At 42.8% G+C, this 26,419-nt stretch overlaps 2 long non-coding RNA genes across 3 annotated transcripts in view; one reads left to right on the top strand and one right to left on the bottom strand.

Moving 5' to 3' along the window:
• The window catches only part of LOC310671249, a 17,736-nt gene extending 10,404 nt beyond the window's left edge, over positions 1 to 7,332 (top strand). Inside the window, exon 5 of one of the 2 annotated variants that reach the window (XR_014507925.1) lies at positions 7,044 to 7,332. This is a non-coding gene — a long non-coding RNA (uncharacterized lncRNA). Of the gene's footprint in view, positions 1 to 2,256; positions 2,455 to 7,043 lie in introns of those variants that run through there. The other variant, XR_014507926.1, reaches the window with a different exon arrangement.
• On the bottom strand, positions 4,711 to 26,419 carry LOC310671252. The gene is made up of 4 exons (XR_014507928.1): positions 26,173 to 26,419; positions 23,490 to 23,596; positions 7,731 to 7,764; positions 4,711 to 6,154 (listed from the first exon to the last, which is right to left on the bottom strand). It is a non-coding gene; the product is annotated as an uncharacterized lncRNA (long non-coding RNA).

The following is a 26,419-nucleotide window of genomic DNA, read 5'->3' as shown; positions in this document are numbered from 1 at the left end:
TATACAATCATATATATATATATAATTGATAATAATAATAATTTATTATTTATACCCCACCCATCTGGCTGGGTTTCCCATATAAATGCCTGTCCCATATCTGTTTCTACAGGCCAGCAGGTGCTGTACCTCCCTAACAGTGAAAAATTCTGGAAACTCTGTGACATCCCTAGTTGTTTTATTTCAAACGTATATGAGCAGTTTTGTCAATAAAAATAATATACCAAGTGATATACCCAAAATAACAAATAAAGGTAGCAGGAACGAGAAATAATTACCACCTCGTAAAATGTCATAAAATTTAAGAGCAGAAGTAAAACACATTTTAAAATAATAAAATACAATTAAATAGCGCTAAGACAATAAAATTAAAGAACTATTAAGAGCCATTTAAAGCATCAGTGAACAAATCCATTTTATGAAAGTCTATGGAATGCTGAATGAGTTGGTGTCTCTCAGGACACTCTTCAAAGAGTGACAAGGTCTTCTCTTTGGTTACCACCTGCCTGGTCTCACCCGGCAAAGGAAACCTGAAAGATCTCCGGTGCAGATCTTAAAATCCAAGCAAGTTCATACAGAAGAATGCTGTGTTCCAAAGTCCGCAAATCTTAGCAGGATCTGGACTCACACTACACTTAGTAGAGCTATAGTTTTATTTCAGAGTTTCTTCCTTTCATAGACTCATAGAATCATAGTATCATAGAGTTGGAAGAGACCACAAGGGCCATCGAGTCCAACCCCCTGCCAAGCAGGAAACACTATCAGAGCACTCCTGACATATGGTTGTCAAGCCTCTGCTTAAAGACCTCCAAAGAAGGAGACTCCACCACACTCCTTGGCAGCAAATTCCACTGTCAAACAGCTCTTACTGTCAGGAAGTTCTTCCTAATGTTTAGGTGGAATCTTCTTTCTTGTAGTTTGAATCCAGTGCTCCGTGTCCGCTTCTCTGGAGCAGCAGAAAACAACCTTTCTCCCTCCTCTATGTGACATCCTTTTATATATTTGAACATGGCTATCATATCACCCCTTAACCTCCTCTTCTCCAGGCTAAACATGCCCAGCTCCCTTAGCCATTCCTCATAAGGCATCGTTTCCAGGCCTTTGACCATTTTGGTTGCCCTCCTCTGGACACATTCCAGTTTGTCAGTGTCCTTCTTGAACTGTGGTGCCCAGAACTGGACACAGTACTCCAGGTGAGGTCTGACCAGAGCAGAATACAGTGGCACTATTACTTCCCTTGATCTAGATGCTATACTCCTATTGATGCAGCCCAGAATTGCATTGGAGTGCTCTTTTAAGTTTTTCTGTACAGTCATATTCATACAGTCTAACACTTTCTCCCAAAACTTAGTGAGAATTGGACACTGTAAGAATGTATGTTTCGAAGAGGCATTATCCTTATTACTTCTCCAACAATGAGCTGCGTTAGACAGTCCTTCTCTATACAAATTCAAAGGAGTTGTTCAATAGATTCCAAATATTATTTTCTGTTGTGTAAGTCTTAGTTTGAGATCCATCAATACCTTTGCTACGGAAGCTAAGAGACTGTTCCACTGTCTAGGTGGTAGAGAACATCCAATTCTTTATTCCAGTCGTTTCTTAAAGTCTGCATATCAAACTTAATAATTAATAACAAATAGGAAATGATTGCTTTTTTCTTTCAAAAGATTTGACCAATTGTTCTAATATCTCCTGTGTCTCAGAAGCTGAGAATGTAGGAAAAGCATGGAAGCCAAATTTGATTAATAGAATACCTGGCCTCTAGTGGGCGGGGCTTTTATGCTGTACTCTAGAATTGGCCCCTCCCTTCAGGTTGACAGTTAAAAAAGGATAACTCTCACTTACCTCAAGATGTTTCATTTCTCTTAGTATGTTACTATGTTACATTTGTCTACTATTAAAGCTTTGGTTTGTGTTATGTACTGAAGTTCTCACCCTGGGCCAGCAGGGGGATACTGTAGATAGTTATGCAAATGAAGGATCAAAAAGTGACGTTCAGTGATTGGATCGTTTTGTATGCAAATGAAGGATCGAAAAGTGACATTCAGTGATTGGATAGTTTTAGAACGTTGCAACAGTTACAATTGTTCTGTAGCTCTATATAAGCAGGCTGACTGAGCTCCTCAGTTCAGTTCTGTTCCAGCTTACAAAATAAAGAGCTGCTTTGGAGAAATCACTGTGTCGTCTGCTATGTCAACCCACAACTTAACAGTTTGTGTGTGTGTGTGTGTGTGTGTGTGTGTGTTTACTTCACAGGATGAAAAGACAAACTCTGCTAAAGAAGGAGAAGGTGGAATATCTTACACTGGATTAGTGAGGAGATATTTCCCTGACAGGAGGACTGATTTTTAGTCACCCCCCGCCCACAAGAGAAAAAGCTGCTGGTCCAAACACTGTTGTTACAAGATGTTGTAGCTGCAGTTATTGCCATTGGGATGCATCTGATCATGATATTTATTTTCATATTACCATCTTTTCCCACAGTTTTTTAAATTGGGTTTCTCCACGAAGTTAATTTAGTGTGTGGAAATGGATCAAATTTGTTTTTATTAGGCATTATATTCCATATCTTTCTAATGGACTTGTTTCAAGAGTTTCCCAAATTCTCAAATATTTTGATCCTAATCTTTGGTCAAACCAACCAAAGGTGCTGTATGTGTCTAAAGTTGCCCAAGTTGGATAGTTATCATCAGATATAGGTTTCCAATATTTTATACTTGACAATAAGTAAACATGAAGATATGGCTCAAAATTTGAAATACCAAATTCATCTTCATTCATTTGTAGTTGCATTTTTTTAGCAGGGTATTTTTGGAGTCATTGAACCCCAAAGAAATTTCTTAAACAAACAAACAATTTTTTAAAAATATGCTCTTTTGCAATGCTGCCTTTAATGACAATATTATGAAATAACTAGAAGAATAAAACCCAGCAGCCAAGTTTATTCATTATAAGTTAGGAGGAATAATGATATCAAAAAGCCCTCTGACTAGACAGCATCTCAGTACTATAGGTTGAGGAGTATGACTTGTAAGCCATGCTTGTGGTCTGAGCCTAGAGCAATCAAGTCCTGACCTCCATTACACAAAGATTTCACACAGTAGACTAAGTGTTTCCAAATTATTTGTATAGAAACACAAAGAGGGATTTGCTAAAGCCACACTTGGAGTGATCTCCCAGACATCCTTCCTGCTCGGTTACATGGTAGAAAAGAGAGAGTTTTGATATAACTCGCTTGCTGGATGAACTCAGAGGCTGTGAAAACGAACGAAGGATTAACATTGGATTGATTTATGGGAACCACATGGACTAATTAAGAAAGCAGTGCAAATGTGAGGTTATGGCGATCCTCCGACCTCAGAGCATGGGAAGTCAAACAAGGATTTATGATTTGGCTTAATATTTGGACTGTTTGATTATTTTACAATTCAGAATGTCTTTAATGTGGCCTTTATTGGATTGTTAAACTGGAAAACTTAATAAATATTATTTTTAAAAAAGAGAAAAGGAGAGAGAGAGAGAAGCAAAGAAACTTGACTTCCTTCCTTCCAAGGTGAGGGATGTGCCCTAGTTAAGTCTAGGAAAACAGCTTCTCTATGGTCTTAACTAGAGCTAAGCATGCTGGTTATATGATGCTGATTTAGCCTACAACTAAGTGATGGCATGATAGAAGTGCTTAACATGCATAGCATGGAGAAAGTAGATAGACAGAAGTTTTTCTCTCTTATAACTCATGGACATTCAGTGAAGCTAAATGTTGGAAGATTCAGGATAGATAAAAGGAAGCATTTCTTCATGTACTGCAGGCTTCCTCAAACTCAGCCCTCCAGATGTTTTAAGACTACAATTCCCACCATCCCTGACCACTGGTCCTGCTAGCTAGGGTGATGATGGCTATGTTCTGCCTCCACTATCAGAGACAATATGGTTCTGAATACTAGTTGCTGAAAACCCTAGGAGGGGAGAGTGCCCTTACACTCAGGTTGTGCTACTGGACTTCTCTAGGAACCAGGTGGGTCATTTTCCTGATCCAGCAGGCTCTTCTTATGTTCTTATGTGTGTATTATGTATGTCCTTCCAACTTGGATATCTTCATACCACAATAACTTTGCTAATATATGCACAGCTTCAAATTTCTGATTATTGTATTTTGAAAGTGGATCTGTGTCGTACAATGGTACCTCGGGTTAAGTACTTAATTCGTTCTGGAGGTCCGTTCTTAACCTGAAACTGTTCCTAACCCGAAGCACCACTTTAGTTAATGGGGCCTCCTGTTGCCGCCACGCCGCTGGAGCACAATTTCTGTTCTCATCTTGAAGCAAAGTTCTTAACCCGAGGTACTATTTCTGGGTTAGCGGAGTCTGTAACCTGAAGCTTATGTAACCTGAGGTACCACTGTGCTCTGCAAAATACCCAAGTGCAGGGCATTTGTGGAGGGTAGTTGGCTGACCATCAAATCCTATATAAACAGCTGGTCCCCCCTCTCCCTGCTTGCTTTCTGCAGTATTCTGAGGAACTGATCTTTCATGAAGAAGCAAAGCACATGTCAAAGGTTGTGTAACTGTACATGTAGGGCATCGTGATATTGTTTACGATTTAGCTGGCATCTTTATAGATCAGAAATATGGCTGGTCATAGAATCATAGAGTTGGAAGAGACCACAAGGGCCATCGAGTCCAACCCCCTGCCCCTGTCAACCCCCCTGTCTTTCATACCCTTCATGAAGCAGAAGCCAGAAGACATATGATGCTTTTAGAATGATGGCAATGAGAAGGCATCTGTAAGAAGATTCACAGACAGGAAAAACAGGCAACAGGCAACCAGCCCCAGCATGGAGTCTCTAGATAAGTAGTTTAATTGCCAGACTGCATTGCTTGGAAGGAGAAGGAAATCTAAGCTAAATTAAAAGATTAGAGAGAGACATTTTTTTCATCAAGTGGCAACAAATAGAAGAAATGGTCGTCTGCTCAGGAGAAAATAAGAAGAAAGGAGCTGTGAATGTTGCAAAAATACATCCATTAGGCCTGTGTTATCAAAACGTGCCTGTGCCCCTGTATCCAGCCGTACATTTCCATAGCAACAAGGCCTTGTCAACGGAGAAGAAACTGTTTTTGTCAGGGATAGGCCCAAACACATAAAAGCCATTTCTATCTGGGAGCAGTACAATCCTCTTAAATCAATACAGCACACGTAGTAATTGCACTCACCATTTCTCCCATAAATCTTCACTTTTACCCCTTTTATTTCCTGCAACTTGTCATCATATGAACTAGAGCTGGCTTTACCTGCTTTCTGCAGTTTTGATTGCCCCTTACCTTCTTCCATAGAAAACAGGTTCTACATTCGGAAGATAAGCCATTTCCTCCATGCCTAGATAGAAATGTTGTGTAGAATAGTTCCAAGCTGGAGGTATTCACTTTATTGTCTTCCTGGTGTTTCTTTCAAGACCAACGGCACCAGTTCTAGCTACTAAAAGTGCTAGTGGTGGAACTCTTCTCTAGGGAAATCAGTAACTGAAAATTCAAAAACAAGGAGAACCCTTCCCCTGTGTAGATGCAATGGATGATACTTGAAAACGTTTGCTCCTTTCATTGGACCACAAACTCAACCTGTACTGGAATGCAAGTACCGACTCTGGATTATATTCAGGGCTGTAGCTCTGATTTCACAAGACTCCCATGCACACAATGGAACTTCCTCTTCCTCTACAGTCAAAGGTGGATTTAGGGGAGCAGGGCCTTGGGGACACCACAATGAAGATTTAGAATAGAGCATGAGAGGTGGGGGGGGGGCACTGAATTTTGGTACCACACAGATTCCAAGGTCTGCCACTGTCCTCTGACCAAAAAGCTACAATTTAGTTTCCAATTAAGGTTTCAGATGAAGGTTTCTTGAGAAACATATCCTATTGATATGAAAACCAGTAATAAGACACTTCTTACTCTGAGGGTCCTAATATATATAGGCAATTTCTGATGTGTTGCAAATAACATAAATACCATAAGATCCAAACCTGGTTGCTTCCACTGGGAGCTTAAAAAGTATGTTTTAACAGTATCTGATATTTAATCAGATTTCCCCTAGAATGGTGGCTGTTGTTTTGAGACTTGGATCAGTTATTATCAGCTTTTCAGCATTCAGTACCATTGGCAGCCTGTAAAGGGTAAGAATTAGAGGAGATATAATGATTATGACAGGAACACTAACAAGACAATATCTTGCATCTCAGAGAGCCCCACATTTTGACAGATGGAAATGAAAATGTTAATTTGGAAGTGAAGTAGAAAGAAATAATTCCTAACACACATACTCAGTGTGGTTCAAAGAGAATGAGATGCGGGGGAAGGACACATTGTTCTAACCGACAATGCTTTTTTGAGGGGGGGGGGGACTGCCGGCCCACAAATGTATCGTTCCTACCACTGATTTATTCCTATCTCAAGGCAACCTCAGCATCAGATATTATGAAAATGCAGTGGAAGAGGAAGGATTAGAAGTATGTACTGAGTGAAAGACATAATTGATTAGTAGAACTCATGCTTTGCATGTAAAAGGTCGAGTGCCTTCTATGTGTGCCACTGTGGTAGTTAAATGCACCAGAAACACATAGCTCATTCCCTTTGGTGAGATGGCCTCAAAACTGCCTGCAGCTAATTAGTGTAGAGAAGGTACTAAAAAATGAGGGCCCTATCCTGCTGAACAAGGAAAATCCCATTCCTTGAAACATAACATGGAAATAACTGAGAGAATAAAGAATATAGCCATAGAAAATGCCACTAGAATGATGAGATCATCTCATTAACTTTCCCCACTTTGAAAGTTATATATACAGGGCTTCCCTTGCCCAGCAGGAACTCAGTTCCGGCACCTCATCTTTCCCTCGCTCCCATCCTTCAGTCACCTTTTGTTTCATTGGGTCCTTACAGTGGCATCACCCATCTGTTACTTGTCTTTTAGTTGACATGTTTGAAAGCTGTTGCATATAAAACAGAAGTTGCTCTTTATGGGTCTACAGAATTAAAGTGTACCTCTGTTCCCTTTAGGAAAACACAGAACTACTTGGAACATAACGTTCAATTGTTGGCCCTAAAACGCACTGCATCTGGAGAAAGGTTACGGCAAGATTATGATTTTCGGAAGAGAACCCAGCAGTCTTTTGTGGGAATGACAAAAACGCCCATCTGCTTTGAAGCTCACAGAACGTTTGGTGCATTATTGATGGGTATTCTTTATTTGAATTTTTTTTTAGCAAAATGTGTGAACTGCATAATCAAAAGATAAAATAATTATCAATAATAATTATTATTATCAATTAACAAAAACACAAACACACCCCAAAACAAGTATGCATAGCTACTTGTTTTCTGGGTAGACTTGCTGAAATGAAGCAGTTTTTCTTTTCTTTTTTAGCAGGCATCTAAAAAAATGGTGCCTGTCAAAGGGAGGGCAGGGCGTTCCAAAGCATAGGTGCTGCCACACTGAAAGATCAAGTCTTCACAGATGTGGAACAAACATGTGGCATTTGTAAAAGTGCAAGTTCCATAGATCAAAGCAATTGAGTAGGTATGTAAGGGGCAAAGTGATCGTTCAAATAAACTGGTCTGAGGCCACAGGATACAGTGTTTGCATTGAAGTTTCACAGGGAAATGGTTGTACCCACTGATCACCAATTTAAACTATTGGAAACTTGAAAGCAAAACCAATATTCCTGTGATGAGATGATTATTTACCTGTTATTTGTTGTCCTCACTAGAAGGTTTTGCTCTGTGAATAAATAAAATAAATGAAAATATCAAAAGTTTTTTTAAAAAAACAACTGGAACTCCTCTTAGAGGTTATATTAATATTTCTGTGTTTGATGGATATGTGAATTATTGATACTGTTCTGTTTTCATCAAACACCATAGCTAACCCAAACTAAACTTGCAAAACAAGCCTGCAAATGGTCAATTATTAATCATTCAATTATTTGTAATTTCCCAACAAATTTTGCTCTACAGTTTCGATGGGCTTTTCTTTGAGGTGCCAAATCTGGACACTATGGTATCAACATGGATTCACACAAGCAACTGCATAGCGTAGAATTTGGGGGCATGTGGAAGGGCTGCAGGGAACTGTAGAGGAAGGAAAGGCCCCGTTGCACAAGCTGCAGTAGATAAAAGCATAAGATGAGCCCTGCTGGATCAGATTAAAGGCCCATCCTGTTCTCACAGTGGCCAACCAGATACCTCTAAGAAGCCCACAAGACACTGATATTAGGTAAGACATGCCCACTGCTTTATTGATTATGGTCTTAATAGTGCTACCACAGAGCGTGGATTGTGCAGAGGGCAGCCTGTCTTTTGGCTGAAACTTCATGCTCAGCCTATTGGCTGGGCACTGGAAGTTGCTGGGTATTAGGGTTCCACCCCAGCGTAGACCATTCCAGTGGTGCCTGCATAGAAACTGGGTCTGTGGTGACCAACTTCAACTCTTTGAAATAGAGCTGGGGCTATGCCAGGGAGGCTAAATCTCCGGGGCCAAGCTGTCTTCAGCCCACCCAAAATCTGTTAGGAGGGGGCCAGGCCCCCTCAATGTTGAGGGGGTGGAGGAGGAGGAGGGCAGAGCTGAGTGTGGAGCAGCTTCAGTGGCTGGCTTCTCATGAGCGTGAGAGAGGAGGAGCCGCCAGGCATTGAAGCTGCCCCGCGCTGGGCTCCACACTCAACCTTCTCCCGTGCTGGGCACATTGTGTCAAACACACGTGATGCATGATGCACGCATTATGTCACACACACACACATGCCACCACATGCAGCGGCAGAAGAAGCCGCTTGGGTGCCAAGGGGCGGCACGCACTGCAGGGCCTCTGGAGTCTGCCTCCCTCCTCCCACTCAGCTGCCCTACAGCTGAGGGTGAGACAGCGGGCAGACCGTTTGGGCAGCGCAGAGCCTGTACGCGCTCCAGCCACTGCGTCTCTCCTAGGAGAGACGTGTGGCTTGGGTGCGCTGCAGGCCCAGCGGTGAGTGCCAGCCAGCATTTTGTCACACCCTCCCTCAGTGGTGACATCTGGGGCATCCCGCACCTACCGCACCCCCCTTCCTCTGCCCCTGGCCACATGCTGGGCCCTCACAATCTTGGGTGAAAGTTGGTGCTTCTGGGCCATTACGGGTTTCTCCCTGTTTGACTATAGATCCTGTCCAATATTCCTGCTCTACCAACACCTAAAGTTGCAACAGTACAATAACTTGAGAACAGAACTTGACAGAACTGCTAACCAGTGACCCTGCAGTAAGGCCATTTTTAACTGAGAGTGAGTAGGTGAAGTAACAACAAACAATGATATGGCGCTGGGGAAAGGTCCTTAATTTCTGCCCGTGGGATGGGCTGGAGAGAGAGAAAGAGAAAGAGAAAGAGAAAGAGAAAGAGAAAGAGAAAGAGAAAGAGAAAGAGAGAGAGAGAGAGTTCTCTCTCGGACCTACTCTGAGGTTGCACCCCATTCACTCTGGCCAGAGCCTGGGATTGGTTCCACTTCTTGATCATGCAGTCCTTTTCCACTGCCTTCCCTATTTCAGTGTTTAGCTTTGAGCTAGTCTCAATGCAAGCGAATGATATCTTCACGTACATAAATGTGGGGATTAATTAGTGCATGCAAAGTGCTGTGGAGTTGTTGATTGAAGGGAGAGATATAAAAGCAAAGTAGTGTATCATGCTCAGTAGCCTTCACCAATTTGGGAAAAGGCACCTGGCCATTAATCAGACAGTTTTAAACCTGTACCCATAGCCGCTTATGAATAAATATATGCTTCATATACACATCTCAGAGTGGCTAGAGACCCTGTCCCTCCCGTCCATCATTAACTCCCTATGTGCTTATCCTCCTCTGATGTATTCATGGTGTCAAGGGCACGGAGGTAACTTTATATCTTTGGTGTGCACATATAAAAGCTCAATGGTGGGTGGCATTATGAGTTTTATTGCCAAGCATGTAATGACTGCCTCTCTTTTGCATGAATGAATTCAGTGGGTGACAGGTATGTAATTCATAGCTTTGTAAAAAGCTTTGAGAGTAAGTGTAAGAAATGTACTATATAAATGTCAATATAATGCACATTTTAAAGACTATGGTTTGAATCACAGAGAGGTAAGTTTGTGGACGGGGGGGGGGGGGACTGTGAGGGTGGGTGGGAAGAGAGAGAAAAGAAACATAAATAGAAAAGGAACAGCAGGGTTTTTTTCTGGGTAATGATGACTGGGGATTTGTGCCGCAGTTCCATAAACGCGTCTGCTCTGTCTAGAGCACTTCTATGGGCCTCATTACTGGGATATCTGAGTGACTCACAAACATGAAGAAATGTATATCTGCACAAAACAGTAGGGAAGTCTATTACCCTGATTTTACAGAAGAGACTCTGGGGCACAAAGAGATTAAAGAAGCTCTCTGTTGCATTCACAGACGGCAGGCAACAAAGGTGTGGTGTGAACTACATCCCCTGGTTTCGGGCCCAGCACCTTGATCAGAGCAAATGGCATGTGTATGTTTTGGTCCCCCAGGGAAGAGGAAAAAAGACTATGAAATTCATCCTGCTATGAGCCATTCATGGTCCAGCTCTTTCTCCCTTACAACACAAAATGACCTTTGCAGTCACTTTGCAATGGGATTTCTGTGGAGCTGTTGGCCAATTCACGTGACACGCCCCACCCCAAAATGAATTGTAATCATGGGCACCTTTAGGAAACAAGGCTTGTGAAATTCCAAATAACTGAAAATATTTTTGTGCACATCCCAATGTCCAAGAGCCCCCAGTGACCCAGGGTTTGGTTTTCTTGAAATGAAGGTCAAGGGAGATTGTGGTGCCATTAGGATACCTGACTCTTTATTTACACATACATGGAGCCTGCACATAGGAGTCACCATGAATGCCTCTCTTCTTTTCTTATAATGGCAATGGCACCTATCTGAGAGGTGCCAGAAAAAAAGTGAGTTCTGGCTGAAAAAAACCCCTGTATAACAGTATCTAGGAAGGCATGTCAGCGCCAGGGAATTCTGGGTCATGCCTCCCTCACCACCATACTCCTATGTCCCACACATCATTTCTGGTGTTGACTTAGATCAGGGCTAGGCAACCTAAGGCCCAGGGGCTGGATGTGGCTCAATGTCATTCTAAATCCGGCCCACAGACGGTCCGGGAATCAGCATGTTTTTACATGAGTAGAATGTGTGCTTTTATTTAAGATGCATCTCTGGGTTATTTGTGGGGCATAGGAATTTGTTCATCCCCCCCCCCCAAAAAAAAGATATAGTTCGGCCCACCACATGGTCTGAGATACGGTGGACTGGCCCATGGCTGAAAAAGGTTCCTGACCCATGACTTAGATAGTAGCAACTGTGTTATCACCAATTGTTCTGTGTATGTGATGGGACTCAGTGCTGTGCTGATCATTCACAGATACATATGGAACTTTCCAGAAACATAGCTGTATTGGTCTGAGGTAGCAAATACAACTGAGCCTCAGAGACTAAGGATGAAATTCTTAGCTCATCATGGCAGAAGTGGGGCTTAACAGAGCAGTGAAACTTAGGCCAGCTAGGGTGGAAGTGAGTGGGGAAAGAAAAATATATTTTATTTCTATTATGCCGGCTCAGTGGTCTGGGCCCTTCATCTCAACCAGCCAGCAGCAGGGCTGGCTTAGGATCCAGACATTCCTTCACTAGCGCAGCTCTGCCCCTTTGTCACTCCAGAATGGCACATTTGGGGGATTATGCTAGCAACCACCAGCAGGGATACCATCAGTTGTAGCTTCCACCCACAGTTTTGGGCAGGGGCATGAAGGGGCAGAGACAGCCCCTCCCCTTGCCAGTGGCCACTGGGCAGAGCTTGGTAGAGGGACACCTCAGTCTCATCCAAACTCACTCTGCAGTGGTAAATCAGGGCTTGGAATTACTCTGTTACTATATTTATTATTATACAGGTGAAACTCGGAAAATTAGAATATCGTGGAAAAGTTCATTTATTTCAGTAATTCAACTTAAAGGGTGAAACTAATATATGAGATAGACTCGTGACATTCAAAGTGAGATATGTCAAGCCTTTATTTGTTATAATTGTGGTGGTGATGGGGTACAGCTGATAAAAACCCCAAATTAACAATCTCAGAAAATTAGAATATTAAATGAAATCAGCAAAACAAGGATTGCAAATAGAGCAATATTGGACCTCTGAGAAGTAAAAGCATGCATATGTACTCAGTACTTGGTTTGGGCCCCTTTTGCATCTATTACTGCCTCAATGTGGCGTGGCACGGATGCTATCAGCCTGTGGCACTGCTGAGGTGTTATGGAAGACCAGGATGCTTCAATAGCAGCCTTCAGCTCTTCTGCATTGCTCGGTCTCAAGTCTCTCATCTTTCTCTTGGCAATGCCCCATAGATTCTCTATGGGGTTCAGGTCAGGCGAGTTTGCTGGCCAATCAAGCACAGTAATCCCATGGGCACTGAACCAGGTTTTGGTACTTTTGGCAGTGTGGGCAGGTGCCAAGTCCTGCTGGAAAATGAAGTCTGCATCCCCATAAAGCTCATCTGCAGAAGGAAGCATGAAGTGCTCTAAAATCTCCTGGTAGATTGCTGCGTTGACCCTGGACTTAATGAAGCACAGTGGACCATCACCAGCTAATGGCATGGCTCCACAAATCAACACTTCACACTGGACTTCAAGCATCTCGCATTGGAAACTTCACACTGGACTTCAAGCATCTGGCATTGTATGCCTCCCCATTCTTCCTCCAGACTCTGGGTCCTTGGATTCCAAATGAGATGCAAAAGCTGCTCTCATCAGAAAAGAGGACTTGAGACCACTGAGCAACAGACCAGTTCTTTTTTCTTTTTCTTTAGCCCAGGCAAGATGCTTCTGGTGTTGTTTCTTGTTCAGGAGCAGCTTGACAAGAGGAATACAACATTTGACGGATCTCCAGGATCCGTCTGTGTGTGGTGGCTCTTGATGCACTAACTCCAGCCTCAGTCCACTCCTTGTGAAAGTCCCCAACACATTTGAATGGTCTTTTCCTGACAATCCTCTCCAGGCTGCGGTCATCCCTGCTGCTTGGGCACCTTTTTCTTCCACACTTTTTCCTTCCACATAACTTTCCATTAATGTGCTTCGATACAGCACTTTGGGAACATCCAACTTCTTCTGCAATTACCGTTTGAGGCTTTCCCTCCTTATGGAGGGTCTCAGTGATGGCTTTCTGCACAACTGTCAGGTCAGCAGCCTTCCCCATGATTGTGCTTCCTACTGAACCCATTGCAGGTGTTATGGATTGAATAGCTACTGTACCTTTTCACAATATTCTAATTTTCTGAAATTGTTAATTTGGGGTTTTTATCAGCTGTACCCCATCACCATCACAATTATAACAAATAAAGGCTTGACATATCTCGCTTTGTATGTCATGAGTCTATCTCATATATTGGTTTCACCTTTTAAGTTGAATTACTGAAATAAATGAACTTTTCCACGATATTCTAATTTTCCGAGTTTCACCTGTATAAGCTTTCATGAACCACACTTCACTTCATCAGGTGCATGGAGTATAATCCTAGATTGGGTGAGGAATGCAGCAAAGTGAGATCAGATATCCCTCTAAGCCAGGGGTCTGCAACCCGCGACTCCGGAGCCGCATGTGGCTCTTTTACACCTGTGCCGCGGCTCCGGGGCGGATACTAGCGAGGAGAGGAGGCGCATTGTGCGCCCCGATACTCCCCACTGTGGCGGGCGCTGTACTGGCTGTGACGTCGCATGGGGGCAGTGCGTGCGTTAGTCACGCACCGTCCCGACGTCACCTTCCCGCTCGCCCGCTACATTGTAAGGGGCATGTACGCTGGTCACTGCATTGAAAGGGGGCATGTACGCTGGTCACTGTTTTGAAGGGGAGTGAAGAACACACACACACACACACACACACACAAAGGTAACTTGTTAATTCAACGTTTATTTCTATGAGGAGGAGTAATTCTGAGGGGTCAAACAAATAATTTTAAAAAAAGTGATAAAAAAGTTATTTTTATAATGACGAGTTTTGCGGCTCCCAGTTTTTTTTCCTTCGGAAACAGGTCCAAGTGGCTCTTTTTGTCTTAAAGGTTGCAGACCCCTGCTCTAAGCTCACTCCTCTATAACAACCAAAGAGCATCTTGAGGAAGTGGCTCCCATGTGGCCTGGTCTCTGTCAGAATTGCTGGTTCTTTTGCCCCACATTTAGTCCCCCTTCACACATACAGTTTTCATTAGCCACAGTTACACCATCCTTCCCCTGTGCTGACTGGCTTCTCTTCTGTTAAATGCCCTTTCCTTCCCAGTTTAACAGTTTTACTGCTTCTGCTACTGGAAGAACAAAGTGTCTGGAAGCAGCTTCACCCAGTGATCAACAATAGAAGGAAGTCTCTATTAGATGTGTTGAAGAGCCACCTGTAATGCAAATATTTATAGCACTCAGACACCAGAGAAGGCTTCGCGGTGCTGACTGAGATCATGACATGCCAAAACCTGGGCAAATGACTGTAATTAAGTCTGGAGGAATCATGTTCTGCTTTTTATAAACAACTCAGCATGTGATAAGGCAGTTCTTGTGTGTCTGTGGTGCGAATACAGCAGAGTGGGAAGGAATGGGGGATTAGCTTGTCTAAGCAAGATAGGTTAGAGCTTCAGACTTTTCGAGGCACATGGAAACACAACCTATAAATAATGTGCAGCTCTGGGAACTAATTAAAAGGAGAGATTAAATCAGTGCCCAGCAAAGGAAAGCTTAGAGTAATTTGTGGGTGTCCTGTTGTTATTACTTAGTACAGGGATGGGAATCTAGAACTCATGAATCTCTTATCCAGTTTTTGTAATTCCATTTGTATTCTCAGCTTTTGCATTTTATTTTTTAAAAGAAACTTTGGGTTGAATCGGGTGAAGTTATCACATGAAAGGAACAACATCTGCTCATGTGACAAAACTTCTCCTCCTTCTCCTCCACAACCCCTCCCCCCCAAAAAAAATCTGCTCTGGAGGGTTAGGGGAACCCCAAAAAAGATTTTGGGGAAGGCTATTGGCCATGCAGGGAGAGGAGAGGGACGGAACATTTAAATGTACATGAGATGTCCTTCTACCTACACATGGTTGTTTGAAACAATGCTTTATTTCCTGCTGCATACAGGTCCATAGTTTTGAAAAGGATAAATCTCCCCTACCAACACACATTTCTGGTGTGTGTGTGTGTGTGTGTGTGTGTGTGTGAACATGGTTGGTTTCTAAGAACACTGGAGGCCAGGGGTGCCAACCTGCCCTCAGGATTGTGGGTGCCTGTTGCTGCAAGATGGACATCTCTGCAGCCAGGAAGGCACCCTTTTCTGCAGGGAGGGGCTCAGATTCAAGGGCAGAGAGACTCTGCTTCTGTGTCTGAGCCCCACCCCCCAAAAAGAGGAAACCTAAAAATAATCTGGGCCCATCTTACCTCACCTAGGTTGTTAGTTAATCAAGAGAAGTGCAGGCTTCAGTCCATTGCAGAGGCCTTGAATTAGCTTCAACCACTTAGGAAAGAGATGATACAGTGTGAAAAGGGTTGTGATTTTTCCCCCCACTGATTTCTTACAGATAATTTTTATTTTTTATTTTTGTAAACCACTTTGAGATTTTATTGCAATCAAGTGGCATATAAATGCTGCGAAGCAAACAAACAAACAAACAAATACAAATGGCATCTAAAAATAACCAATAACAACAAACTTAAATTGTTAGGGCAGGGTTGGAACAGCTTCCTGATGAAAACTGGCAGACATTTCCATTATCACTTATTCTTATTCTTATTATTATTGAAATGAGAGAAATGGTTCACATTTTACTGCAATCCTACCTAACCTATGCTTCCTGAAACAATACCAATGTGAAATGCAGGAATTATTTGCACTTCTCTGAATTTTGCGATGCAGTTCTACAACCCAAAAATATGTACAAAAATGTGTATATGTCAGGGACTAGACAGAGGAGGAATGGTAGAGATTGCCTCCCCACCTTGACCCTTCCAGGGAGGAGGAAGAGGAAGACAGCATAGACTTACAACAGTGGTTTGCGGGAGGTCACAGCTCAGAGGCAGATGAAGAGCAAAGTTGGGAAATAATAGGAGAGGAGGAGGAGGAAGCGAGGTGATAGCTGATGGACACGGTGTCATTGGAAAGCCTTCCAGGACTCCCCCCCCCGAAACCGGCGAGTCTTGAAAGTAGGAGATCAAGAGCTAGAAGACAGAGGCATATAACAGCACCTGTAGAAGTGATGATTGAGGAAGTGGGAGAGACGGGGGGGGGGGGGTGAAAATCCAAGAGGCTGGGTTCTATAGCCTCTCTTTGTAATGATTGAATAAAAAGGGACAATAAGAAACCTTCCCTTGTGTTTATACTTTCCTGGGAGCCGCTGACAGCATCCTGACAGTATATTAGGTGGGAATGTAAAAAAAATATGCACATATTAGTGAAGATAACATAACATGTTGCCATCTTGACTTTCGTGTGTGCCTGCCTGTTGAATGCAGTGGCCAGGAGATGCCAATCTCATCCAAAAGACAGTTTTGTGTGTATGCATGCCATGTATCTAAATAAGTTGTCCATGCCACCATCACAAATTCATTATACAGTAGCTGTGTCTTACAGAGCAGATTGCTAGCTTTTCACCAAAGAAGTAACATGCTCGGGGAGGGGATGCATTCTCTTGTTACTGATGGGTTGCACACAGTTTCCATCTGTCAGCAGAAGGGATTTCTGCTAATGCAACGAGACTTCCCCCTGTGTAACCCTAAATCTGCTCCAGAGGATTGAGGGGACCCTCCAGAGCAAAGCTGTGATACTTAAGAGAGGAGAAGGGGAGAGGGAAGTCCCATTGCATGAGTAGAAGTTCACTCACACAATGTTGGAGGTTCCCTAGTAAAGGTAAAGGGACCCCTGACCATTAGGTCCAGTCGTGGCCGACTGGGGTTGTGGCGCTCATCTCGCTTTATTGGCCGAGGGAGCCGGCGTACAGCTTCCAGGTCATGTGGCCAGCATGACTAAGCCTCTACTGGCAAACCAGAACAGCGCACGGAAACGCCGTTTACCTTCCTGTTGAAGCAGTATCTATTTATCTACTTGCACTTTGATGTGCTTTCGAACTGCTAGGTTGGCAGGAGCTGGGACCAAGCAACAGGAGGTTGCGGGGATTTGAACCGCTGACCTTCTGATCGGCAAGTCCTAGGCTCTGTGGTTTAACCCACAGCACCACCCACGTCCCAGATTCCCTAGTAGCTTCTATCATTCCCCCCCCCATCATGGCCTCTCTCTCAAATACCTAAAATGTTAGCAGACAAGACACATATAAATGGGACTTTTGTTGTTGTTTTTAAAGTTGAATGTGCTTTTCTTAACACTATTTTTTCACCCTTCATTGAATTTAAACGCTGGCAATTCCAGTAAAGCCATTGGAAGGGGAATTGTTGGTATCCATTAAGATGCTGAGATTTCTGCCCTTTCATATTGGCCCTATTTCTTAATTTCCAAAGTAAGAGGCAGTGGGGTTCAAGAGTTCTGGGTAATTTCCCGACAGTAGATGCATAGAGGGTGCTTTGTGATGACCCAGTGGTGAAGGAAAGCTACTTTCCAGGTGCTCTGCAACACCCTCCTACGTTAGCTCTAGGAACACTGGTCTCAAATGAAGTTCTGCCTCTGGGTAGAGGACTACACACTTTAGCTGGCGGCAGCAGACTTTTGCAATTACTATAAAGTATTTTTGTTCTCTGCCCAGCTATATCCCTTTGAGGGGGAACAAATACTTGAGAAGCTTCGTTTTACCTGCGATGCAAAACCTTTCCGCTTTATTTTCCTCCCTGCCTTCCTTTCTGAAATTCAGTTTTGTTTCCCCTTCTCTCCTCTCTCTCTCCCTCTCTCTGGCCACTGGATTTATGTCTTTTCTCTCTTGTTGCCCTCCCAGCGCTTCATTACTGTCATCTTTTTTCCCAGCCACTGAACCCTTGATGTTGTTCTAATTGACAGACGGGGTTTAAAAGCACATTTGAAAGCGCCTGTCTTTTTAAATAGACTCCTGTCTCATCAAAAGATGTACAGCAACATTCCATTAGAGCAAATCATTTGAAAATAGATTGGGCTTTTAGTAACTGTGGTTGTGTTTTTATAGTTGGGCTATTCAGCAAGGTTCTTCCGTTGCCCTCTATTCCTCTTTCTCTTCCATTCTAGCGGGGGAAAAGGAAGCAAGAAGAAGAGATACATTAAAGAAAGATTAGGGACTATTTCTGTTGTTTGGATTCTCCCCCACCCCACTCCCCTTTTCAACTTCTCAAGCAGCTTATTTCTACAATTCATTCTTCATTGCCGAGGCATGAAAGTTTTTGAAATGAAAGTGGTGATGAAAAATGCAAACACGCACACGTTGGAACGGAACAGGGAATAGAAGGGGAAAATAGCATTACTCTGCCCACCGTTCTGCCTGGCAAGACCAATTTCCATTGCCTTCACAATTTATCTATTGACAGCTAACCTTTGGCTTTGCTACAAGCGCCATGTGTGGAGTGGTGCTTTGATGCACTGTCCCAGGAAGGCACTGAGCAACAGGCTGATGCCCAAAAGAACCACAATAAAATCTTCTGGTTTGTTGATTTTATTTATTGAAAGGGTTTATTTCATCAAATAAATAAATGTTGAGGGAGCCTTACAGCAGGGGTCAGCAAACTTTTTCAGGAGGGGGCCAGTCCACTGTCCCTCAGACCTTGGGGGGGGGGTGGACTATATTTTGAAGGGGGGGAATGAACAAATTCCTATGCCCCACAAATAACCCAGAGATGCATTTTAAATAAAAGCTTCTATCATTCTACTCATGTAAAACATGCGATTCCTGGACCGTCCATGGGCCAGATTTAGAAGGCGATTGGATCGGATCCGGCCCCTGGGCCTTAGTTTGCCTGCCCATGCCTTACAGCATCTAAGGAACAAGCCCAGAAGCAATCCTACCACTACCTTGAGGCTGTTTTTAGGAAGGTCCTCAGGAAGCCGTGGAGGTGCTGCTCCACTGGTGGGGAGGGAGGGCTACTAGCAGGGCAACACATATGCAACCACTTTCCTCAGCACATGGACAGACAGCTTGGCTGCTGTGCATGTTCCATCAATGCATGTTCCATCCATGACTGTTTAATTGACACTGAAATGAAAAATGGCTAAAGGTTTATTGCAGAAAGTTTAACATGCTGCTTTCCCATGAGGCTATAGTAAAGCCAAGTAGAGCACACTGAGCTCTTGCTAAGTTGATGATTAACTAACTGATTGTTGTTCTCTGATAGTTAACATGTGAGTGTTATAACTTTAGATCATGTGATGAAGGTATTGAGTTGCAAATCTCCATTTTGAAAGGGACTTGCCTTTAGTTTTTGTCTCCCAAACTCAATCAAGTGAAACTCTCCTGAAGGGAGAGTAAACAGCCTAAGGCCAATTAAGGCAGGAATGCAGGCTGTGGATAGAGAGACAGAGACCTTTCATAGTTTCTAAGATGTTGAGCCTGTGCTGGACAGCACAAATCACTGTACAGGTATTTTTATGTGCATTTGATGTTTTCATTCTGTTATGAAGAAAGTTTGCTAGTAAAATTTGAATAATATCTTTATGGGCCTGGAAAATGCTTTATTTCCAAAAGGAGTCAGTTCTTATGCTTCCAGTTGCTCCAAACTGCACAATATTAATATCTGCAACATGTAAAACTGAGTGTGTTGAAGGATTGTTATGGGTAGGCCTCCATGTTTCCATGACACATCCTCTGGAATGGCACAGAGATATATGCCAGCCTTGGGGTGGTGTAGAGGCAGGAGGGAAGAAGGAATAGCTGCCCGCTCACCTCCCACCCTGGCTGCAGCAAACTGGTGGGGCAATGGATGCGGCCGTGGCTCTACCAGCAGCTCTTTCTTCGCCACAGTGATTCTTAGGCACACTCTGCCCACCTAATAACCCATCTTTAAAATGCAGAGAAGAAACATGTCACAGAAGATAAAAGAGACTCAAATCAAGGGATTGGTAAAACATCTATGCTCAGCAGGTTGAAAGCCTAGCTGAAAAATAATGTCCCTGAGGAGGTTTTTAATCACATAAGCAAAGAGGGGGCACTTCTATATTCCCTGCCTTTTGATGGCAGGCAGGCACCTAACTCTTTTTGGTGCCAACTCAAAACATCTTTGTTTAGGCAAGCCTATTCAGACATATAGAAGCTGCCAAATGCTTTCATCAGGTTTTGGCTTATTGCCAATTTTAATTATTGTTGATTATTTTAAATATTTGTTTTTATATGTTTTTACTGATAATTTTATTTATTCATAATTCTATTTATTTACTGCATTTATATACCACCTTTCTCTCACACCAAAGGGGCTCAAGATGGCCTACATGGTCCTCCACCTCCTCATTTAATCCCCACAATAACTCTGTGAGGTAGGTTAGGCTGAGAAGCAATGGCTGGTCCAAAGTCACCCAGTGAGCCTCAGGGCCAAGTGGGGATTTGAAGCCTGGTCTCCCAGGTCCTAGTCTTAGACTGTGCCACACTTTCTGTAAGCTGCTCTGAGGTTTTATGACCATCCAGGTTAGGGCTGGGAGGTGCCATATTGTGTTGGAGGCAGGGCCTTCATGTCATCTTTACCTTTTCCTGATTCACATTTAAGGGAAACATAGTAGCCCTTAGATAGTTTCCCCACTTCCTCTTGTTCCTGCACATATTGTAAGCATACGGGCAGAGGTCCCAGTGAATTCTGTTATTTTTCCATGCAGATGTAAGATTGCTAGGATGATATGGGAAGGGGTTGCTATTCTACCTTTAATAATGACCTTAAAGGAACATTAAAATAGGTGTGGCTCTTTCACCCCTGCACTGTGATGGGAAAGCCACGCCTAATGTATTTCTCAATTCTATGCAACTCTGAAAGATACAGGATCTAAAAGTTACAACACTGCAATTTGTCTCCATTTAAATCAAAACCAGGAGAGAAACTTATCCCCCCCCCCAGAGTTGGCAGAAAGGCCTCCCAGGTGCATGCCAGATGTCCCTAATTTAATTACTTCCTGATTTTAAAGGATTGTTGTCCCCCCCCCTCCCCAGAAGAGTCTATCTCCACAGGAGGCTACTACAGCTTCCAATAAACTCTAGGGCAATATACTATAGCTCTACAGTGTTTCTAACATTTGAATTCTTTTTCTAGAAAGCTGAGAGAAACCTGTCATATGTTTCTGAGAGCTGTCAGTGAAGATTTCGAGTCAAGTGACACTACCACTGGTTTCCCGTTGAGGAGTTGATTGATCAAATGGGAATCAGGGTTCACATTTGGAGAAGTGGGTACCTTGTGCTGAGAGTTAAGGTGAATCATTGGCACATGACAGCATAGGTATACTTAATTGGATGTCTTTCAGAAAGTGTGAAGAGATGAAGAAACTTTCAGTAGATGTTCTTCCTCAAGGTGGCTTAATGAGGATTTCTGCTGGCAGGCAGCAGGTTAGGGTATCTTATTAGTGTGAGGAAACGTGAGACGATTTCAATCTCAGAAGGAAAGGGTCAGCCATTTTCAGTTTTGTGCAGTCCACCCACTCAATGCCCCAGCACCCTTCCAAGGAGAGAGATAGCTGTCAGTGAGTCAAGTAGACAGTCAAGTAGACATGTTCTGTCAAGTGATGTCAGAATTGGGAGTGCTCTCTCTGTCTTTTCTGTTGCAGCTTCCCTAGTTTTCTAGCTGTGGAAATGAGAACCGGTCCCAGAAACCTCATCACAAAATGATACAGACATTGGTGTGGTAGATCTATGATGGTTTTTTCCCCTGGGGGTAGGGGGTAACAGAATGTTCATTTGAATGAATTATAAATGTGTAGCGGACATAAAAAATGGGCCAAGACTCAACAGTATAGAATCATAGAATCACAGAATCATAGAAGTAGTATCATCTCGTCTAACCCTATGCAGTTCAGGAACCACAGCTAACGAATCCCTGACAGATTTAGGGCAAGTCACATAACGCATAGATATTTTCTCCAACACCTTACCATTGATCCTCAGTGCCCCCACCCCCTACAACTGCCACCTGATTCTGCTTTGTGTTGGTAGTGGCAAACAAGTACCTTCCAAGAGTAGAGACCTCCATGCATGGAGGGCCATTGCCTGTTTTGGAGCATTTATTGCAGCCTCTGTGCCCTATCCCATGCTGCTCTGGAGAAGCTTTGGGGTCATGGAAGGGACTGTCAGTGGTGGGGCTTGCAAGGAGAGCATGGGAATGCTCCCCTTTGCCAAGTTTATTTCTGGTCATGGTTCCTTGTATCCAACTTGTCAACACTGTGGTGGTTATTCTTTTTGTAAAATGTTTTAATGGTGCCAGAGGACCCTGCTATTTTTATAAGAATGTGGGCTATACACAACAACCCTTTAAGATCTTTTTTTAAAATCATCTGAATCCTTTTCGCCCACATCTGAATCCTCTTCACCCAAGATATGCAACCATTGTGTATGCTTATGTTCCAGCCATATAGCAGAACCAACTACATATATTTAACTCCCACAGATCACACAATTCAGAGCACAATGGTGACACAATAAGCAAGAGGGAAGCGAGAGCAGATAACACAACACATTGAGCCAACCTGAAGAGCACAAGTCAAATCATAGACATACAACATATCAGTGATGAATCAATACATTCCTGTACCCATTTCAACAAAGAAACAAACTTCTCAAAGAACCACATGCCAACAGTCTGAAAACAGAAAGAAACTGAAACGGCATTTCTCGAATATGGCACAAAGGAGACAATTGAAGCAAGGGACAAATACACAGCATTTAAGTGCTATTTAAATATTTCAAGATGGTTTTAAAAAATATTTACAGATTAATGTGAAAATGGAGCCAAACAGAATGTGAAAAAACTTGCAAAAGTACTGTAAAAAATAGGCAGATCTGCCCATCCGAGTTTCATTTAGCTACTAAGGCTAAGCCCCTTTGATAGAGCTGTGCTTCAAGAATGTGTTTCGCCCTTTTGTGAAACTATCTAGCTTGCTAGCTATCAGTATCAGATCTTGGGGAAGTGGATTCCATAAACTGATTATGCATCGTGTGTCCTGAACCTGCTGCCACTCAATTTTATTTGGTGACCCTATATTCTAGCATTATGAGAGAAGGAGAACAAATGTAGAGGGGGCAGGAAGGTTGTTTTGACAGCTCTAGTGTCAATATGCATTTCATATCTTAGTATTTTATGGATGAAAGCAACGTCTTTCAACTTTGAGCAAGGAAATATCAAAGAAACAGAAGATTTGAGAGTTCCCAAGTGTGGAAGAAGCACGATTAGGAGCAGCATTAGAGTCTCTTACCTGCTAACAACTCTGGAAACTCTTACCTTTCCTCTTTCATTTGCCGATATTTTCTTCAGAAATACTGTATCAATGTAATTATGACACTTCTAAAACCACCGAAGCTCAACTGCGACGTACCTAGTAATCATGTCATGAGAAGCTTTGCCTCTTCATTCTCCATAGCGTTACACAACAAAAGGTTCAGTCCAGCCAATTACCACTGAGAAAATAGGGCGAGACTTCTCCTAGATTTAAATGAAACCTTTATTCATACACTTGTGGTCAAATTTATTGTCCAAATGTTGATGGACTACAACTCCCATGACCCCCACTCACCTGGGGGGGTGCCACATTTTAATGTGAAGCTACATAACCTGCACTTTCCATAAAAAGGCGTAAACCGAAAAGCAGCCATTCATTAATGTTCACACTGCTGTGAATTTTGCGATGCAGTTTCCCAACGTGGGCAAAGGAGTATAAATGCATATTTTGGTGAAAATAACATGGAAAAATACATTCTGTTATGGAAAATTGCTTCTAAAATGAGTATATTAGGCAAAATTGCATACAAAAAATGTGTGTATTAGGAGAAACGTACACTAAAAAGGTTAGCAATATTGCAAAGCAATATAGAAATGTAGAGGACTGAACTTGGATAAATGACAAATTCATCCATTCCTAACCCCAGTCAACATGGCCAGTGATCAGGGATGATGGGAGTTGGAGCCCAGCAACATATGGATGACACCAGGCTGGAGAAGTCTGGCATAAAGTTATGATATTGTTATAATTTACTTTGATCTCCAGTCACAAATCAGGACCTTGTAAGTGGTGTGTGGATGTGTGTGTAGGATACCAAGCTGTTGTGTTGTAGCTTTCCCATTCCTGTGACAGAAAGAAATGCCTCCCTTTCTGAAATCTTTAGCAATCAGGAATTGGGAAGGAATTATGCCCTCCCCAAAATCTTTATTTCCACTCCCTCGGTGTTGCAATTAAGTCTGAGAAAGGGGCCAAGGCAGCACACTCAGACCTTCCCAAGAGAACCTCTCTGTGCTCTTTTCTTGCTTTCCGTGTCCTGGCTCCTTGTGTCACAGCGATAATCTCTGTCGCTTTGTTGAATCTTCACAATAAATGGCCTTTGAGATTGATTAAAAACCCTCTGCTCAGTTCTGGCTCAGCATCGATTTCAACCGTTGCTGCTTCTAGCTTTATGTGCTGTACATCATAGAAATCAGAGATGGAAAAGACCTATTAGGTCCCATCTGGTTCGCCTCCCCTCCCTCCTCCTCTCTGCATGGGCCAGCAGTTTCTCCTTGCCCTGCCTGATAAATTCAACCCATCTCTCTCTAGTCTATCCTGAGCTGCTGTTTGTGGACATTATTCCAAACCTGTAAGGAAATGTCTGCATTGGTGGGCAGATTCGCTTTTGTGCTGCTATTTCTGGTGTCTTTGTTTATTTATATTTTGTTTCTCACAGGAAAGTTGAGCGCTTCCTTGTTGCCAGGCTGACTGCAGCTACAGATATGAAAGGTGCCTTCCCCCTCTTCTTGCAGAGTGTTGAAGGATGCAAGGGAGGGGCATTTCTGTTCATGAGTGTGAATAAATCCTTGACCTACTACCACATCTGATAAAACAGATTTTTGCAGGTTCATGCTGTGATTCAAAAACCTGCCAACACTGTTGGGTCAGAGATGACAGTGTTACCCAGAAGCATAAAAGGAAAGTATCCAAACTGGGGATCGGAAGATGGCTGAAGGCCCCGGTCCAAAATGGCTTGTGTTGGTAGTAGGGCTTTCACTTCAACAGCATCCAGCCATCATGTTGGCTTCCCCAAAATGGGGCCCATGGAGGTGGCCACTTGCACATCGTGAGAAGGAATTAATCAATATGCAAAGTAAATAACAAGTTAAAATTTAATTAAAAAGAGGACACAGATTTATGTGCATGAATCCAAATTCAGATAAATATAGGTTATGCTTCACTTTTTTCCATTCTGACGTCTTAAATATCCCTGCGCAAGATTATCCAAAATACAGGAAATTCTTCTAAAAGTTAGGGACTAGCATCACCCTGGGCAGCAGATCCTTACCTTAATGAATTAACTTAAATTCACTCTTACCTGGACATCTGCTTGGCTGACTTCAGTCATTTTAAAAGCTTGTTCACATATGCCAGAGCCAGAGGTTACTCATCTCTTGGGGAGCATATTTGATTCCCCCCCATCCTATGTCTCTTTACTTGGATGTAAGTACCACTTTGTCCAGTGGGGCTTACTCCCTGGTAAGCATGCATAAGATTTCAGTGTTAATGTGTGAATATAGAATATAGTTAGTTCTCATTCTGGGACAAATTTGGTTTTGCATGCATCAACTGTGTGGATTTCAAAATAACTAATGCTGATTTACACTAATCTTGTCAAGATGGGCATCCATTCTGTAGCACGGGAAATTAGCAGGAGCAAATATAAAATGCTGCATGGGGTAAGTTTTATAACTGAGCTCAGAGGAAAGGATGCAAAAACTCAGCACCGGGTGGCAAGAATTCAGCATTCAATAACCCAAATTGGAAACAGACTGATATCTTCCAACATTTGATAGAAGGAAATTGGTACACTTGGTTGTTAAATGAGCAAACCGTTTGTACATTAGTGAGAGAGCAAAGCGAACAAACAGGTTTTCCCCCAGGTGTTGAAGGCAAGGGAAAGAAACATCCGCAAGACAGAGGATTATTAAAATGTCAGCCTAAAAGTACAAACAGGATCCCTCTGACACATGATCTTTAAGATCAACCAAGTGCGGCTTAATGACGAACGTCAACTCACCATGCTTCTTGGAGGTGTAAGATGTAATCTTTACATGCAGGATGGTGATCAAATTGTTTAATTGAGAACAAACTCTAACACAGAAAAGCCCAAGCGAAAACTGCAGCTGCTCCCCACCCACACACCTAGGCTCCTGAGCTCCCAAGTTTTGTGTAAATCCTGGACTGGAACTACTCTGTTTAAAATATGGAGCAGAATCCCTAATGTTATAATATCTTCAGGAAATATGTACGCCCTTTCTGTTAGT

This window comes from Podarcis tiliguerta, assembly GCF_965153285.1.
Source record: "Podarcis tiliguerta genome assembly, chromosome: 2".
In the NCBI taxonomy this organism is placed as follows: domain Eukaryota; kingdom Metazoa; phylum Chordata; class Lepidosauria; order Squamata; family Lacertidae; genus Podarcis; species Podarcis tiliguerta.
This window is presented reverse-complemented; position numbering and strand designations above follow the sequence as displayed.